The 19,223-nt window shown below is 35.2% G+C and overlaps 1 protein-coding gene and 1 pseudogene across 2 annotated transcripts in view; one reads left to right on the top strand and one right to left on the bottom strand.

Annotated features, from left to right (window-relative positions):
• Window positions 1-19,223, bottom strand: part of LOC141517876 (UDP-glucuronosyltransferase 2A2-like) — a 154,782-nt gene that overhangs the window by 113,316 nt on the left and 22,243 nt on the right. The window lies entirely within an intron of this gene.
• On the top strand, window positions 4,703-6,203 carry LOC141517874 (elongation factor 1-alpha 1 pseudogene; annotated as a pseudogene).

Genomic DNA, 19,223 nt, shown 5'->3' with positions numbered 1-19,223 from the left:
TTTTTCTCTTTCACTCTCTTATTTCTTTCACTTATTTCACTTATTTCATTTCATCTACTTAAGTTATCTATTCCACTTTTTATTAATAAACTTGTAGAACAGTTAGCTGAATATGACCTGTCTCTCTTTCTTGAGAGGTCTCTGTTTCCTCACTTTCTACTTCTTCCTCAACTCCTTGCAGTATGACTTTCCTCCCATTGTACAACTAAGCTGATCCTTCCATAGTCACAAAAAGATTTTCTAATATATTTTTATTTATATTTAAAATTCAGCTTTATTATTTTAGCTCTGAATTTGCTCTCTTGAATCCCTTCCTCCCCTCCATTGAGAAAGTTTTAAAAACTCAACTAAACATGTATAATGCATCAAAATTAATTCCTACATTAGCCATGTCTCCTTTGCTCTGCAAAAAAATAAGAGAAAGAAAAAAAATCTCTATCTGTATTCTGAATCCATCAGTTGTCTATCTGGAAATGGGTAGCATGTTTCATCATAAGTCCTCTGAAATTGTGATTAGTCATTTGGTTACTCAGAATGTCAAAATTTTTCAAAGTTGTTCATCTTTATAACATTGCTGTTAGAAAATAATTATAAATGTCCTGTTTCTGCTCACTTCATTTTGCATCAGTTCATAAAAAGACTTCATAAATTTCTAGACATAAAGGACATTTTTCCTTTCTTGATCACTTTAATTTCTTCATTGAGTTCTTGATTTTGACTGGTTTCTTCTATTCCTGAAATCTATGTTTTAGGAAATTTCAGTCAGCAAAACCTTTTCACCAGCCTTTCCAAGCACTCAAGCACCCCTATTAGAAGAAACTCAAAGGTAGATTATCCATAGGGATTAATAGGAAATTTCAGGGGTTAACTGAAATTTACACAAGAATAAAAAGATAGATCAGGAGAATTCATTATGTTATAATAAAAAGATCTTGGTCCTGGTCTGGGGGCTCAACAGTTATATTATTATTATTATTATTATTATTATTATATTTGACAAATCTTTCAACAAGAAGACTTTAAAACTAGAATCTTTCCTAGAATTTTTCATTCACGGGTCATAGCTAAAGCAGGTCATTTTGAAGTGGGTACCTAGACCCAGGAATAGCTAGGCAGTATAGTGAATGAACAGGAAGACTTATCTTCATGAGTTCAAATTCAGTCTCAGACACTAACTATGTGATCCTGGGCAAATTGCTTAAACCTATTTCTCTCAATTCTTCATCTGCCAAAAAGGAGAGTAGAAAATGGCAAACCCTTCCAGTTATCACCATTCCAGTATTTTTTCCAAGAAACCCCCAATTGGGGTTACAAACAGACAGAAATGATTAAGCAACAACAATCTAAACCTAGTCAATTTCTATTCTAGGGAGAGAGAAATTTAAGGAAAGAGATATAGGAAATGGGGTTAACCAAAGGGAAAACTCAGAATCCTCCCACAAATGGGGGGTCTTTGTAGACTTGATTTAGAAAACCCCCATGGTGAGGAGGAATTCTGCTCCACCCTTCCCTGAAGAAAGGAGAACATAGAAAGGAATTTGTTTTGTCCATTACTTGAGACCCTTTGTGACTATTTGGAGTTTTCTTCTTAGTTATGCAAGGTAATCTGGGAAGCATTCCCTGATGGATTGTCCTTTGGTGTCAAAGAGGACCATCAGAGATGTGTTTGTGTTTAAGGGAGGGCTGTGCAAAGTTCTGGAAAGACTACTGGATATATATAGTCAGGGATATATAGTCAGGGAATCTAGGTCAAAATTCTGATTCTTCTATTTTCTATTCCTATGACATTAAGAAAGACTGCATCTTTTCTGGTTCTGAGTTTCCTCATCTAACAAACAAATGTATTGGATTAGATGTATTCTAAAGTTGTCTTCCAGTCCTGGATCTTATGAGGAGAGGACAGATTTTGGATAGTTTGCAGTGGGAGAACTTGTAGAAAACAAGCAAGAGATAATCTAGTTCAAGGATCATGAAGATGAATTTGCAGGTTTACGTCACATTACTTTCAGAAAATAGCTTGGATGCAGATTGGGATTATAGATGGGAGGAGGCAATTTTTGCACAAAAGATAGAACTTGCCATAATTCTTGCTAATGATTTATTTCAGAAGAGTCCTGAGGACACAAAGAAATCAGTCAAAAATTAGTGAAAACATGACAGTCAGAATTATTGAAATGAACCTGACTGTTAAATGAACACAGCAAAGCCTGAATGAAGAATGGGAAATATGTTTAGAGACCTGGTACTGAAGGTTCTTATTTAAGAAGGCTAAAAGGGCATATTGGGACCTTACCAGAAGTCAAAGAGAGGCATCCGTAAGGTCCTTACAGCAGAGAAGTAGTTGAAATATTATTGAATTTGAGGTCAAAGTGTTCAGATCCATGTTCTGTGACTTTTGTAACCTTAGAAAATTGGCTTTACTTCTCTGGGTCTGTTTCCTTGTTTGTAAAATGAAGGGGTTAGGTACAGATAAATCTATCAGTAAATGAGTGATCCAAACACTAAAAATAGTAAAGAAAAGAAAAAAATGGAGTTCCATGAAAGAGTCTATTTAGGAGTTATAAAGGTATTGTGGACAAGGTATTGAGATGATTTTCATCAATAATTTTTTAAAGAAAAATTACTTCTCTTGACTGATAAATAAGACAGCTAGATAAAGTTAATGCATGCCAAGATTTTGCTTCTCTACACTAAGCAAGACTTTAGTTGAAACTTTCCTTATCTTTTTATATTCTCTAATGAGAAAGTCATAACATGGGGTAGTAAACAAAATCCCCTAGACAAAGCAGAAAGCAACATTACTCGGTACAAAACCCCTCTGAAAATAGTTTTACCCAAAGCTTCAGTGAAAAGCCGGTCCTATTCTTTGTCTAATGACTGGAATTCAAAATCAAAAAGAAAAGAAAGCATCATATTTTTCACCCTCTTCATAAAAGTCATCTTGTCTGTCAGTCTGCCTAAAGGAATAGGTACATAGGAAAGTGAAAATGGAAGACTTGCACAATATTTCTCTAAATTGTTCCCCAAGATGTATCAGAGACTGTGCACAAAAGGAAGTTCAAGTTTCTTGGCAATCAGACTCCCACAAGGAAACAGAGCATCCAAGATCATCAAATTATAACCAGTTTCTTGGAGTTTCAGCATGAATTTCTGATTAAAGATTACTCTCTCACAAAATGATTTCATTAGCTGATTAACAGAGTTTTTCTGTTCAAAGTTTTATCATTGATTTCCAGAATGGCATATTTGGTATCTCATAAATCAATTTCTTCAAATTATTTTCCAGAAGGTTTTCCATTTCCTCTTTTTCATATGTATAGGACAAACCTCATAGTTCAGTCCTGAAGATGCTATGGGGTCAATGAGAAACATAATAGAGGGCACTAATACAGTCACCACATGTCCCCTCTGTTCATCCAAGATGATCTTCAAGTTAATCCAATGACTATTCTCTATAGGCCAAACCAGCACTTTCTCACAAGGCAAAAAGCTGAAACCACAGATATTCAACAGCAGCAGGACAGAAACTCACTTTTCAGACATGATGCTTGTGTATTTACACAATTCATTTATACTGTTCTATGTTTAAATTTACTAGATGAAAATCTAGAGTCAAATTAATAAGCAAGTTAAAAATTAACCTTAGTGTAATAGTTAATAGAGAGACATAGAGAATATGTGATCCCTTTGTGTTTATCATTGTTTTATTATAAGAATCATGCTCTTTAGTGTAACAAAAAACCTTGTTTGTAAACCTTATAGGTGTTGTGGCTTGCTTCCTTGGGGCCCACAGCTCCCAGAGGGGAGCTGAGAATAAGGAGTCAAGCCACTACCGTCTTATGCCTCCAGCTCAATTTTATTACTGCTTAGCTATTACATATATACTATTAGGTCTTCTGGGGTAGAACAAAGAATAATGAGGGAATGGGGATGCAAGCGGTGTGTACGTGCAGTGTCTTGCATTACAGATAAGAGGGTATGTTAGGGAGGAGGTGATAAGGCACAGCTGTGTCTAGTGCCCTTGGTCAGTGGGGTGGAATGTCCAGCTCCCAAGGACTCCAGCTCCCAAGGACTCCAGCTCCCAAGGACTCAGGCACACCTTTATCTCTAAGGGTGGCTTGCCAGCTCCTGAGATTGTCCAGGTGGCAGTTTACTTGGAGATGATTTGTGTCATGGCTGTTAGAATAGCCTGTGTACCCACATATAGGTTCTCTTATAATATAATGTGTCTACTCATATATCAAAATAGTTCAAGTTTTCTTAGAAAATATAACAAGGGATCCTATCCATTAGGATCACAGAAGACTAAAAGGACAATTTGATTATATAAAATTAAAAGTTTTTCCATAAACAAACTTAATATAGGTAAGACCAGAAGGGAAACATACTAGAAGGGAATATATCAGAGACATTATTTTTTCTGATAAAGTTCCAAGATGTAAAAAGAAATGATTAATATTTTTTAAAGAATATGAGCCATTTTCCAAGTGACAAATTGTCAAATGATATGAACAGGCATTTTTCTTTTTTAATTTTTTTTATTATTTTTTACTTCAAATTAGTTAAATCAGTTCCAATTTCATTTTTTCTTTTTCTTTTTTGTTTTTTTTTTTTGTAAGGCAATGGGGTTAAGTGATTTGCCAAGATCTGGGTAATTATTAAGTGTCTAAAGCCCTTTTTCGCAATAGGTTTGCCACCAGAACACAGGTGTTGTGAAAATCATCGCTAAACCTCCACAAAAATGGGCAAGGAAAAGACTCACATTAACATTGTTGTCATTGGACTCTGGCAAGTCCACTACTACTGGCCACCTCATCTACAAATGTGGTGGAATAGATAAAAGAACCATTGAGAAGTTCAAGAAGGAGGCTGCTGAGATGGGAAAGGGTTCCTTCAAATACGCCTGGGTCTTGGATAAACTGAAGGCTGAATGTGAGCATGGTATCACTATTGATATCTCCCTGTGGAAATTTGAGAACAGCAAGTATTACGTGACCATTACCGATGCTCCAGGACACAGAGACTTTATCAAGAACATGATTACAGGCATATCTCAGGCCGACTGTGCCATCCTGATTGTTGCTGCTGAATTTGAAGCTGGTATCTCAAAGAATGGGCAGACCCGTGAGCATGCCCTTCTGGCCTACACACTAGGTGTAAAGCAACTGATTGTTGGTGTAAACAAAATGGATTCCACTGAGCCCCCTTACAGCCAGAAGAGATATGAGGAAATTGTCAAGGAAATCAGCACCTACATTAAGAAAATTGGCTACAACCCTGACACGGTAGCCTTTGTGCCAATTTCAGGTTGGAATGGTGACAACATGCTGGAGCCGAGATCTAATATGCCTTGGTTCAAGGGATGGAAAGTCACTCGTAAGGATGGTAATGCTAATGGAACTACACTGCTTGAAGCCTTGGATTGCATCCTGCCTCCAACTCGCCCAACTGACAAGCCCCTCCGTCTACCCCTCCAAGATGTCTACAAGATTGGCAGTATTGGTACTGTACCTGTTGGCAGAGTGGAAACTGGTGTTCTAAAACCAAGAATGGTGGTTACCTTTGCCCCAGTCAATGTTACAACTGAAGTAAAGTCTGTTGAAATGCACCATGAAGCTTTGAGCGAAGCTCTGCCTGGGGATAACGTTGGTTTCAATGTCAAGAACATGTCTGTCAAAGCTGTATGCTGTGGTAATGTGGCTGGTGATAGCAAGAATGACCCACCTATGGAAGCAGCTGGCTTCACTGCACAGGTCATTATCCTGAACCATCCAGGCCAAATCAGTGCTGGCTATGCACCTGCTCTGGATTGTCACACTGCTCACATTGCTTGCAAGTTTGCTGAGCTGAAGGAGAAGATTGATCTTTGTTCTGGTAAGAAGCTGGAAGATGGCCCTAAATTCCTGAAATCTGGTGATGCTGCCATCATTGACATGGTTCCAGGCAAGCCCATGTGTGTGGAGAGCTTCTCTCATTATCCTCCTCTGGGTCATTTTGCTGTCCGTGATATGAGGCAGACTGTTGCAGTTGATGTCATCAAGGCAGTTGACAAGAAGGCTGCTGGAGCTGGCAAGGTCACAAAATCTGCCCAGAAGGCCCAGAAGGCTAAATGAATATTCTGTACAACACCTGCCACCCCAGTCTTGATCAGTGGTGGAAGAACGGTCTCAGAACTGTTTGTCTCAATTGGCCATTTAAATTTAATAGTAAAAGACTGGTTAATGATTACAATGCATTGTAAAAGCTTCAGGAGGAAAGGAATGTTTTTGTGAACCATTTGTTTCATGGCAGTTTTAAGTTATTAGTTTTTAAAATCAGTAATTTTTAAATGGAAACAACTTGACCAAAAATCTGTCACAGAATTTTGAGACCATTAAAACAGTTTAATGTGGGAAAAAAGTGTCTAAAGCCAAATTTGAACTCAGATCCTCCTGACTCCAAGACCAGTGCTCTATCCATTTTCATGTTGACCACAATCTACAATCTAATTTGGGAGAAAACTCAAACAAATATATATACAAAACAAGCTATATAAATAGGAAATCATTAAAAGAGAAAAGCAATGTAATGAGGAGGGAGGAGGGAAGACTTCCTGTACAAAGGTAAGATTTTACTTGGGAAAATAAAAGAAAGCCAGGAAAATCAATAGAGTGGAGGAAGAAGAATAGAGGACAGTCAGAGGATAAGTCCTGAACCAAGAGATGGAGAGTCTTGTTTGTGAAAGAGTTAGAAAACCAGTGTCACTGGATCAAAGTGCATATATAAGGACTAAGAATACTGGAGAGGCTAGTATCACTGGATCAAAGTACACAAGAAGACTGGAGAGGTAGGAGGGGACTAGATTAAGAAGGGTTTGGATGCTTAATATAGCAGTTTGTTTTTTATTATGGAGTCAATAGGAAGCCACTGGAGTTTACTGAGCAGAGGGTGACATGATTGGACCTGTATTTTAGGAAAATGAATGAAAAATGGGTTGGAATAGGAGAGACTTGAGGCAGGCAGATCCACCAGTAGATTGAGGGCTATAATAGAGTGGTGGCAGTGTTAGGGGAGAGAAAGGGGCATATTCAGTTTGATATGGATGGAAAGAGATAATGAGGAATTCAGGATGACTTCTACATTGTGAACATGAGGGACAGTTGTTACTGGTAACTCTACAGTAATAGGGAAGGTAGGGGTAGAAGAGGGTTTGTGGGAAAAGATAATTAGTTCTGTATTGAATATATTGAATTAGGATGTCTACCAGGCATCCAATTTAAGATATCTGAAAGGGAATTGGAAGTCAGAAGCCAGATGGAGGTAAGATATGAAGATTTGAGAATCATCAATATTGAGAAAGTAATTAAATCCATGATGAAATCAACAAGTGAAGAATTAAAGAGGGAGGAGAGAAGAGGACCAAAGACAGAACCCTGGGGAGCATCTATGGTTAGAAGGAATAATATGGAGGAGAATTTAACAAAAGAGACAGGGAAGAAGCAGTCAGATAGGTTGGAGGAAAACCAAGAGAGTGTGGTGTCCTAAAAATGTAGAGAGAAGAGAATATCAAGGTAGAGAGAGTAAACAATGGTGTCATAGGTCAGAGAAGTCAAGGAGAATGAAGACTGAGGAAAGGTCATTGAAACTGTCAATTAAAAAATAACTTTGGAGAAAGCAGCTTTGAGGAGAGAAAGTTGAAGGGCTCCCATCTTTTCAAGGAGTTTAGCTACAAAAGGTGGTATAAGGGATAAAAGAATCAAGGGAGGGTTTTTCAGGATTAGGGAGACATGGATGTGTCTGTAGGAAAGGGTTTAGTAGAGGAGAGATTTAAGATAAGTGTAAGACTAGGCATGAAAGAGGCATTCTTTTGAAAGAGCCTGGATAAAATGGAATCACTTGAACATGTACAAAGGGTACTTGGTAAGGAGTAAGGCGACTTATCTGAAACAGGGAAAAAGGAGGAGAAAGTGGTAGAAGGCACCTGAGTGATAGGATATGAAGAAGAGGAGAGGAAGTTTGGGGCAAATAGAATCAAATTTTTCTGCAAAATATGATAAAAAGATTCTCCTTTTGAAAGAGTAGGAGGAGGGGACACATAAAAGGTTTGAGAAAATTGGAAGAGCTGCTGTGGAAAAATGGGATAGTGAGTTCAAAAGGTAGACACAGTAAGTAGGATTGCCTAACAGTAGTAAGGGCCCAGTTGAAGTTATAAAACATAAATTCGCAAATCTTGACCAGAATAGTGCATCATTTTCTTCATTTTTTGTTTAGGCAGTATATGTGTAGGCAAGAAGAAGATGAAGAATGGAAGTGAGTCAAAACTGAGACACGACTGGGCATAATTAGTGATAAGGGCTAGAATTTCATGTAAAGTTGAATTAATTTACCAAGAAGTCAAAATGGGGAGAAAAGGAGAGAATGTCTAGTGCAGAAAAAATGACCTGAAGATTTTTGAGGGGTCAAATGATTAGAGATCAGGGTATAAAAGGAATTTTATAAGGGAAGGCACAGGGAGAGCTGAAAAGACTATGGATTTATGGTCAGATTATGGTCAGTTTGTTTTTTTTTAGGTTTTTGCAAGGCAAATGGGGTTAAGTGGCTTGCCCAAGGCCACACAGCTACGTAATTATTAAGTGTCTGAGACACTGCTGCCACCTAGCCGCCCCAGATTATGGTCAGTTTTAAAGAATTCTTTAATATTGAAGTGGTACATTTAAATTTGAATGGGAGATTAGAATTGAATGTAAAGATATATAAAAATCTAAATTACTCTTTTCAATGACTATGCTACCCCACCTTTCCCGCTATGCTTCCCATGTAGTATTTTTAACATAGTTTAATGCAAAGAGCAATAGCCCTGGAATCTGGAAGCCTAGATTCATATCTGACCCCTAATCCTCCCTCAATGACTTTAGCTAATGAAATGATCAGTCTGATTCTATATCATCTTTTGATTGATTCTATTTGCACTTGATTTATTTTGTTCTGTTACTGTCTAAGTAAAGGTTTTTTGTCTCTGAACTTAGTTCAGAAATTCAATTGGACTGTAGTGAATTAAGTTTAGAAATTCAGTTCTCCCAGTTAGTCACTGTTCTAATCTTGCCTCAAAGAACTGTTTTATCCTTGAGAGATGTGGGTAGAGGGCAAGGAGTCTGATCTAGTATCATTATATCACCAAGCTATCCCTCAAGGATATCTGGTTTGTTATTCAAAGCAGTTTGGTCCTCTAACTCTGACTTTGCAAGTAGACTCAGATAACTAACATTTTTTAGTCATAGGAGGGAAGGAGGGGTTTGCTACTAGCCTCCCATTCCCAATTTCCAACTAATCATTTTGTTGCCCAAACCTCAGCTCTTGTAATCATAATTTGTTTCCCACCTACAAAGCCTTGTTCCTTTGTTCTGTACTCCCCAAAACCTATGAAACAGACTCCTTCAGTCTTAGCTTTGATGAAGAAACAAAATCTAATAGTAAATTCACGCTTTGCTAATGAATTGATCATGCTCAGATCTTTTGTGCTTCAGTTTCTCTTAGTTTTAACTATTATAATAAGTTACTCTCAATTTTCTTATCTATAAAAAGAGAGAGTTGGACAAGTTGGACTCTGAGGTCCTGACTAGATTTAATCTGAGATTTCATGATCCCTTCTAAAATATCCTGAAGAATGATCTATGTCCTCATGGAGAAAAGCAAGAAAGTGAAGGATGAAAGAGTCAAAATTTTACACTGAAAGCCCTAGGTGGTGACAGATGCCTCAGTAATAAAGACTGTCACTGGTATAACAAGTATCTAGTAGAAGATTTCATTGAAGTAGTTCCTCATATAATAGAGAAGCATATCAAAGCCTGGTGGGTGGCCTGGTGGTTTTGTATCCCATCTCATCTTTTTCACATATTAACATCTTATAACATTTGCTCATTCAACAATTGCCTAATCAGTGCTTGTTAAATCAATCAGTAAATTAATGTAGACCTGCTCATTATAGAAGAGTAGTTTTAAAAACTGGTAAGCTATGGTTAAATAGTATAATGTGGCATCCAGAAGTGGTCTATGTTCAGAGAGCAGCTAACTAAAGCAGGCAACCAACAGAGTGTTTTGTAAAGATCACTTGATATATAGGTCAGAGAATCTAGATCAAAATCTTTACTCTGCTACATACATTCCTGTGACTGTTTTGTTTAGTAATTTTTCAGTTGCATCCAACTCTTTATGACCCCTTTTGGGCTTTCTTGGTAAGAGAATATTGTTTCCTTCTCCAGTTCATTTGACAGATGAAGAACTGAGACAAACAGATTAAGTGATTTGCCCAGGATTTCCCAGTAAGTAAATATTTGAGGCCAGATTTGAATCCTGGAGGAGTCTTCCTTACTTCGGACAATGCGCTCTATCCACTGTGCCTTCTAGCCACCCTAGCCCTAATGTTTATATAGAACTTTTTCTCCTGGTGACCCTTACAAGGGAATGATAACTATCTCACTATATTTATGGAGTACGTTAAAACTTAAAAATCCCTTTTCCATAACTTATAAGGTAATATAAAGGTCTATTGTAGTAACTATTACCATCATCTTCAATATTATTATACTTCTCTCAGCTCTGGGCTTTTTCTCTGGTTATCCCCCATGCTTGGTATGTTCTCCCTCATCTCTGCCTGCTGGTTTTTTTTAGTTTCCTTTTACTCTCAACCAAATCCCACTTTCAATAGAAAACTTTTCCCAATGCTTAATTCTAGTGCCTTCCATTTATTAATGAATTTGAACTTTTTCATTATATATATATATATATATATATATATATATATATGTAGCTTGATTGTATTTCTTTGTTGGCTTGTTGTCTCCCCCATTAGATTATGAGTCTTTTGAAGGCAGGGAATGTTTTATTGCTTCTTTTTTGTAACCCCAAGGGCTTGTCACAGAGTAGGAACTTAATAAATGTTAATTGACCAATTGACTATTATAAAGCACTACTCACCCAAATAAAGCCAGATATAAATAATTGGGAAAATTTAAAATGCTCATGGTTAGGTCAAGGTAATATAGTAAAAATGACAATTTTACCCAAATTAAATTACTTATTCAGTACCATACCATTCAAACTACCATATAACTATATACCGGGCTAGAAAAAAGAGTAACAAAATTCATCTGGAGCAGCAAAAGGTCTAGAATAGCAAGGGAACTGATGAAAAAAATGTAAAGGAAGATGGCCTAGTTCTACCAGAACTAAAATTACATTATAAAAGCAGCAGTCATCAAAACTGCCTGGTATGTTCAAAAGAAATTGAAGTAAATGATGCTAGCAAGCTACTATTTGACAAACCCAAAGACATCAGCTTCTGGAATAAGAACTCACTATTTGACTATTTTGAGAAAACAGGAAAATAGTATGGCAAAAACTAGGCATAAATCCACATCTCACAACCTACATCAAAATAAAGTCAAAATGGATTTACACATAGATAAATTAATAGATCAAGAAATACTCGATAAGATCTATGGAAAGGGGATAAATTTATGATCAAATAAGAATTAGAGCACATTATAAACTGCAAAATGAATGATTTTTGACTATATTGAATTAAAAAGTTTTTGCACTAATACTTTTGCATTAAAATCAATGTGCTGCCAAAATTAGAAGGAAAGCAGCCAGGGAGCAATCTTCGCAACCAGGAATTCTGATAAAGGTCTCATTTCTAAAATATATATATAGAATTGCATCAAATTTATAAGGTTATAAATCATTCCCCAATTGATAAATGATCAAAGATATGAATTGACAGCTTTCAAATGAAGAAATTAAAGCTATATATAATCATATGAAAAAGGTTCCAAATCATTATTGATTAGAGAAATGCAAATTTAAAAATGAGGTATTGATTGATGCATTGATGCATTGCTGGTGAAGTTGTGAACAGATCCAACTTTTCTGGAGAGCCATGGCTATGCCCAAAGAACAATAAAACTGTTCATACCCTTTGACCCAACAATTCCAATTCTATATCCAGAAGAAATTATAGAAAAGGGGGAAAAGCCCTACATGTTTCAAAGTATTCATAGCAGCTCTTTTTTTGTTGTGGCAAAAATCTGGAAGTTGATGGGATACCCATCATTTGGGGAATAGCTAAACAAGTTATGGTACTTGAATACTATGGAATACTATTGTTCTATAAGAAACCATAAATGGTCAGACTCTAGAAAAGCATGGAATGACTTACAGGATCTGATGCTGAGCAAAGGGATAGATTCAAGAGAACAATGTAGACATTAACAACAACACTGTGAGATGAATAACCTTGATGGAAGCAGCTCCTCTCAGAAGTTCAGAGAGCTGGGACAACCTTATTAGACCTGCTATGGAAAATATTATACCCATCCAGAGGAAGAAAAACAAACCAAAATACACACACACACAGACACACAGACAAACAGCAACTCTTCCAAATCTGATGAACACTTTATAAAATTTCTCTTATGTATCTCTTTCCCTTAATCCTAATTCCTCATATTGAAAATAAATAATCTGTAAACATGTATGTTTAAACATACAAAAATATGTATGTACAATGGTAACCTTACTGTTCATCACTGAGGGGAGGGGTGTGGGAAGGGGGGGTAGAAGGAAATTTTGTAATTTAAAAATGTGCATGTGCATATCGACGAAAATAAATAAAAAAGATAAAAAAATAAATTCAATGAATGATCAAAAAATTGGCCAATCATAGGTGTATGAAACCTATGTCTTTTTAAAATATTCACAATAAAGGTATAATATTATTTGCACTTGATTTTCAAAGAAGACCATGATATCAGGGAGGTGATGCTATGACAAGCATGGGAATTGGATTTGAGTGAGGGGATACTGTGCTAAGTCACCAGATTCACTGTCTCCTTTAGAGTCATCTGGGTCCAGGTGCCAGATCTGAACAAGGAAGACTGGAGTCGGCCCTTGATTGAAGCATTCAGGGTTGCCCGAGTCACATAACTAGTAAGCGGCAAGTGTCTGAGGTCAGATTTGAACACCCATCTTCCTGAATCCAAGGTCAATGCTCTATCCACTGCGCCACAGTAGAGGTAAGACATTAGAACTGAACAAGGACATAAGTGACTTTTTGTAGGAGGGATTTTAGGTGAAAATAGAAGGAAGTCAAGCAGTATGGTGGAAATCCAATAAAAATGCTCAGTGCTTAAGGAACAGAAAAGAGGTCAGAGTCCCTTGATCACAGATTATGAAGATTAGGGGAAACATAAAGTGTAAGAAGACTGGAAATGGGGAACAAAAGGTATGAAGGACTTTGAATGTCAAACAGACAGGATGTGATAGGTTTAAAGTTACCTGTAGACCCAATGACCTAGGGAAAGATGAAAGAATACCTGTTTCTCTAAGACAAGGACAATGGAGAATAAGTCAAGGGATGAAGCTTGAAGTATTTGAAATATAGAAGTGTCATGGAAGGTCATGGCAATCTATCCTACACAGTAAAGGGAAAAGTAGGACCAATGAATGACTCAGTTGGAATTACTATAGAATTGTCCCTGATTCTGGAATACAAGATGTTCAAGCCAAGCAAATATAAGTGATATATTACAGCAAAAATTAGACAGGGAAAACAAAACAGAAGAACAAGTCCATAATGTAAAAGAACTAGAAAACCAGTTGCGAATAATACAAGAAAAAGGGACCAACCTTGAATATAGTTTAAAACAATCAAGTCTCAGAATAATTGGCATATGTGAGAGCATTGAAGGAGAAAAGAATCTTAATCTTAATAACCTAAAGAAATAATTCAAGAAGATTTTCCCTAATTGAAATGCCTGTCAGAAAATATTCACTCTCGACAAAGAAGGAACCTAAAATCCAATTCTCTAAGGCATATTCTCAACAGTCTCTAAAATTCAAGACAATCTTATAAGCCTCAAGAAAGAAGAAATCATATATATCAGAATACACTGACCTACATTTTATCACACTTCAGTTAAAATCACTGAAAAATAGTGATGCTGACAAAATAATATAAAACTAAAAGATATAGATATGGATTCTAAAGTCTGACTTATAGCAAACTTACCCATTCTATTTGAAGGTGGAAGAATGATGTTTAAAATTAAACCTTCAAAAAATTCCTTGACAAAAGATTGCAAGCAAAGAGGACTTCATGAGCAGAAGAGGAGTCATGATTCCCATGATTAGAGATAAGTAGTTAAGATTTTCAACAAAGTATTCCTAAAGTATGTTATTAAGGAGTTTTTGATTATAAAGTAAAATTTGCAAATCCCTTAAAAGAGAATAAATTTGTATTAATTAAAAATAAAAATAAATTAAAATGCTGAGCTTAGAATACTCCTGAATGTTAGGTAAAATACAAAGTTTCTCCTTTACTAAAAAGATTAGTCTGGCAAGATCATTTCATATATATATATACATATATATATATATTATCAAATTTGATGATCAGAAAAAAATGAATTAGGTGATATTTCAGAAAAAAGTGGGGGGAAAAGCAAATTATTCCCATAAGGAAATCTCTTATCTTTGACTAAGTTGGAAGGTAGGAGAAAGGACTAGAAAATCTTAATTATTGTAACACTAAAAATTATGAATTTGAAAGTAGTTTGTTTGTAAGATGCACACATAATCCAAAAAAGATGTAAGGAAGATTAAGATCATAGGAAAGATAATATTTTTTTATGCATAGGCAAGGAAAAGATAAAAGAGTAGCTAAGGAAAAGATTAACTCAGCTAATGTTTTCCTAATGAATTTAACTCAAAGGGAGCTAAGACGATTAGTTAGTGGTAGAAATAATAGCAAGCAACTATTGAAATTTGTACACCACAAACAACATAGCAATTAGGTTAAAATATTTAGGAGAATAAGTAGAATTCATAGCTCTATCAAATATTTCTATCACATGAATGGTTTATTAAATTCTAACATAAAGATGTTAGAAAAATGGAAAGATTGTCAAATTTATTGGCATAGAGTTAGGCAGAATAATTCTGAATCATTACTTTAATTTCCTCCTCATTGGTGGTGAGTTCACCTTTTTTCATTTATGATGTTAGCAATTTGGTTTTCTTCTTTCGTTTTTTTAATCAAATTGACCAGAGGTTTATCAATTTTATTATTTATTTCATAAAACCAACTTTTGGTTTTATTTATCAATTCAATAGTTTTTGCTTTCAATTTTATTAATTTCTCCTTTAATTTTTAGAATTTCTAATTTGGTATTTAATTAGGGGTTTTAATTTATTCTTTTCTAATTTTTTTAGTTGTATATGTAATTCATTGATTTCCTCTTTCTCTTATTTATTCATGTAAGCATTTAAAGATATAATATATCCCCTGACAGCCACTTTGAGTGAATCCCATAGGTTTTGGTATGTTGTTTCATTATTGTCATTATCTAGGATAAAATGGTTAATTCTTTCTATAATTTGCTGTTTGATCAACTCATTCTTTAAAATGATTTTATTTTGTTTCCAATTAGTTCTGGGTCTGTATCTCCCTGGCCCAATATTGCATATGATAAGAGTTACCGGCAAAAAAAAAGTGGAACACATTTTCAAAATGAAAGACAACAATGAATTTAAAATCAAGGAAATTATTGAGGAAACATTGTATTTAAACTACTGTATATGCCATAGTAATAGATTTGCTAACACAGTCAAAGTGAAGATAGTAATTAAAAATGGAAAAAAGGGAAATAATGTCCAAATTGATTTATAAATGTAATAAAAGACCAATGAATATTAGTAAGGCTACTTCATAGAAATAGATAAAATGACACCCAACTTTGAAGCCAATACTGAAGAGCAAATGATTTAGAATATCAAGGAGTACTTTGACAAAAGCAGAAGAAATAGTACTTAAACCACTAAAATTGGAAATTAATCAAGCAGTGAATGTCAAAAACTACAGGCATACCTTGGAAAAATGCTGTAGGCTCATCAATTCTAGACCAATAAAATGAATATAGCAATAAAAATAAAGAAAAAAATTAAACATAGAAGACTTTTGATCAAAACACAATACAACATAATATAATCAATAAATGTACTTTGAAGAAAGAATTCAAATTACTATTTATTTTCAATCAGTTGCAAGAAGAGGAGCATTCAAACATGGAAGAACAGGAATAAGTACCACATGAAATTTACTTTTATCTGGATAAAATAAGGTTGATATGCACAGGCATAAAATACACACACACACACACATACTTGTGCAGAATATGTACATGTAAATATATTTAAATTATAAGGAAACTGACAGAGGAAAGAGAAGCAATTAGGGATATGAATAGATTTTTGAAAATTTGAATATGATGGATCTCTAGCAATTACTGAATGTTAATCATAAGGAGTAAATATATTTCTCAGCTGCATATTACATATCTACAAAACTGGCTATATACTTCAAAAACTAAGGCAGAAAAGCAGAAAGATTAAAAACAATTTTTTGTCAAAGCATAATACAATATCTTTGGAAGAAAAAAATCTAATTTTAATGTAAATAGTTTGATTCTAAAGAATTGGTAGGTCAAAAATCATTGGCCCTCAAATTTAATCTTCTTCTCTCAAGTCTCTCCCCCACTCTAATTCATCCTCCACAATATTGCAAAAAAGTGATTTTCTGATGCATAGATCTGACAGTACTATCTTCCTATTCAATAAATACTAATGGCTTCTTACTAACTCCAGGATCAAATTATGACTGGCAATTACTTCAACTTCCAAAATATTTCTCCCTTCCATATATTCTAGGTTTTAGTAATAATGGCCAATTAGTTATTCATCAAAAATGGTGCACAATTTTCTATCTCAGTACATTTGTACTTGTTGTCATCTGTGTTTAGAATGTTCTTCTTCCTCACCTCCATCTCTTTGAATCTTGTCTCTATCATGACTCATTTCAAGGAACACTTTCCACAAGAGACCTTTGCTTATTATCTCCCTTCTAGCTTTTTACCTAGTACCAACATTGTCATCCATTAGAATGTAAATTCCTTGGTTGCAGGGACTATTTTATTTGTTTCTTTCAATTTCCAAGATTTAGCAGAGTCGGGAACAGAAATGTTGATGGTTGATTCACCAATTTATAAGCTTAACCTACCTAGATATACTATCTAGAAGCCTGATATGGATGAAAATGGGTTAGTTAATTTAAGGAAGTTCAGCCTCATAAGAGGAGAAATAAAAACTAAAACCTATTTTCCTACCTCTTTGCATGGAAGGCTAGTAATAAATGAGATTTCTATTAACTTTTCACTTTTCTTTGTTCAGAACTTTTAAGTTTGAAGTTATTTGTAAAGAATCACTGAAAAAAATGAAGGAAAGACTGCACAGATTTCAGGGAGGTTATCGTCTGAAATCTTGAGTAATCAAAAGTTCTCTTCTCATGTGTGAGCAAAGCTCAGTGGGGAGGAATGACAGAAAAGGAATTTGAAGTGAGTCAGCCAATTCACTGGGCATCCTGAGAGAGGAGAAATGAGGAACATAGAGTCAAGAAGCAATAAATTTGGTCACAAAGCTCCATCAAAAATGGGGAAAGACAAGAATATCTAACAACAAGAGAATTTGTTTTTTTTAAATGCTCTTTATTGCTCAAAATGTATTGCCAGTGGTCCATTTATTGCTTGACAGAGATACTAGATCTAAGAAAGTATAATCACTCTACACTGAGCAAGATTTGACTTCAAACAGGATGGTGTAGTAAAGACCACAATAATTACTTTGGTAGACAAAACTGAAAGTAAGCTGATTCAGACCTCAGTACTTCAGAAAACAATATGTCTTACCTGATGGCTCATTGTAAAACTGCTCCCAAATGTTGTTAAATGCATAGAAACAGAAGTCAAAGAGGAAAGAATGTAGCATATCTTCATGATTTGCATAAAAGTCACTTGTCATTCAGTCTGCCCAAGTTCATTGGCATGTAGGAAAGAAGAGTAGGAAGTCCTGCACAGTACTTCTTGTTCCTCAGGGTGAATAGGATGGAGACTATGTACCAAAGGAATTACAAGTATCTCAGTAGATCCCCACATGGAAATATAGCATCTGAAAATAGTTTTTTGCTCCTTTTACATGACTGTTCAATTGAAGACTAAAGCTTCACATGATAGTTTTATCCTTTGAGCAAATCAAGTCAGTGACTCATAAAATGTCCATACTGTTTCCCAGTATGAAAGATTAGAAAATTCATAAATAAATTTGAAGAAAAGTTCTTCTAACGATTTAATGCTTCTTTTTTCTTATATAGCCCTGGAATAACCTCGTGGTTCAGGCCAAAGAGTTGGTGGGATCAATGTGCTGTGTGACGCTAGATGCTAACACAGTCCCTGTGTGTCCCCTCTGTGCCAACTCTTTCCAGGATCATCTTTAAATTGATCCAAGGACTAAACTCTGTAGGTCATACTAGCACCTTCTCACAGGACCCACAGTTGAAGCAACAGAGAGCTGCAGTAGAAGAGAGACCCACATCTTAGACATAATATCTTGCTCTTTTCTCCCACATTATGCTACCTGTTTGTTTTTTAAATCAGAAGGTTTATCCATTATCAAAATACAAAATCATCATGCTTTTTTTTAAAACAGAGAATTCAGTTGGTCTACAACATTCACTGATATGCAATGCCTGCAGGGTTAAACTAACTACAGTTAGAGAGTAGAAAATAAACTTAAAAGAAAAAATGGCCCTTCCATTGGTGGGATTCAGCCAGTCTGCAAAAGTTCGGCAGAACCAAATACCTAATTTTATGTTGAGTTCGTTCTTAAAATGGCACTTGTAATCAGGGTTCTCTCTAGGGTAGATTCCTGGGAAGTCACCCAAAATGGAAATCATAAATTTATATTCCTTACTCTTTTTTAATGCTCATCTGCACAACAGTGCACCCATAGTAATGTCCACAGGTGAAAAAACATCAAAGGGACTATGCTTGTAATATTTATTTTTTCATTTTTTTAAAATTCATTATAGCTTTGAGGAAATACTACATTTTAATTCCCTTATTTTTGTTACTTCAGTAAACAAACAAATAACATAAAGAGAAAAAGTGCCAAGCAACCAGGGAGTGATAAGCTGTCATTTGATCCTGTTATGTGTTACGTCCCAAATTTCTCTGATATATTAAGAGTGTGCTGGTGTTTCCTCAACAGTGAAACCAATAGGAAGATGAGAAAAATGAACCAAATGAAATACAGATTTCAAGGGTTATTTTATCATCCATTTTGGAAGCCATATAAAT

The sequence above is a fragment of the Macrotis lagotis genome, chromosome 3, assembly GCF_037893015.1.
Source record: "Macrotis lagotis isolate mMagLag1 chromosome 3, bilby.v1.9.chrom.fasta, whole genome shotgun sequence".
Taxonomy (NCBI): domain Eukaryota; kingdom Metazoa; phylum Chordata; class Mammalia; order Peramelemorphia; family Peramelidae; genus Macrotis; species Macrotis lagotis.
The sequence above is the reverse complement of the archived record's forward strand: the minus strand, read 5'-3'. Positions and strand labels throughout refer to the sequence as shown.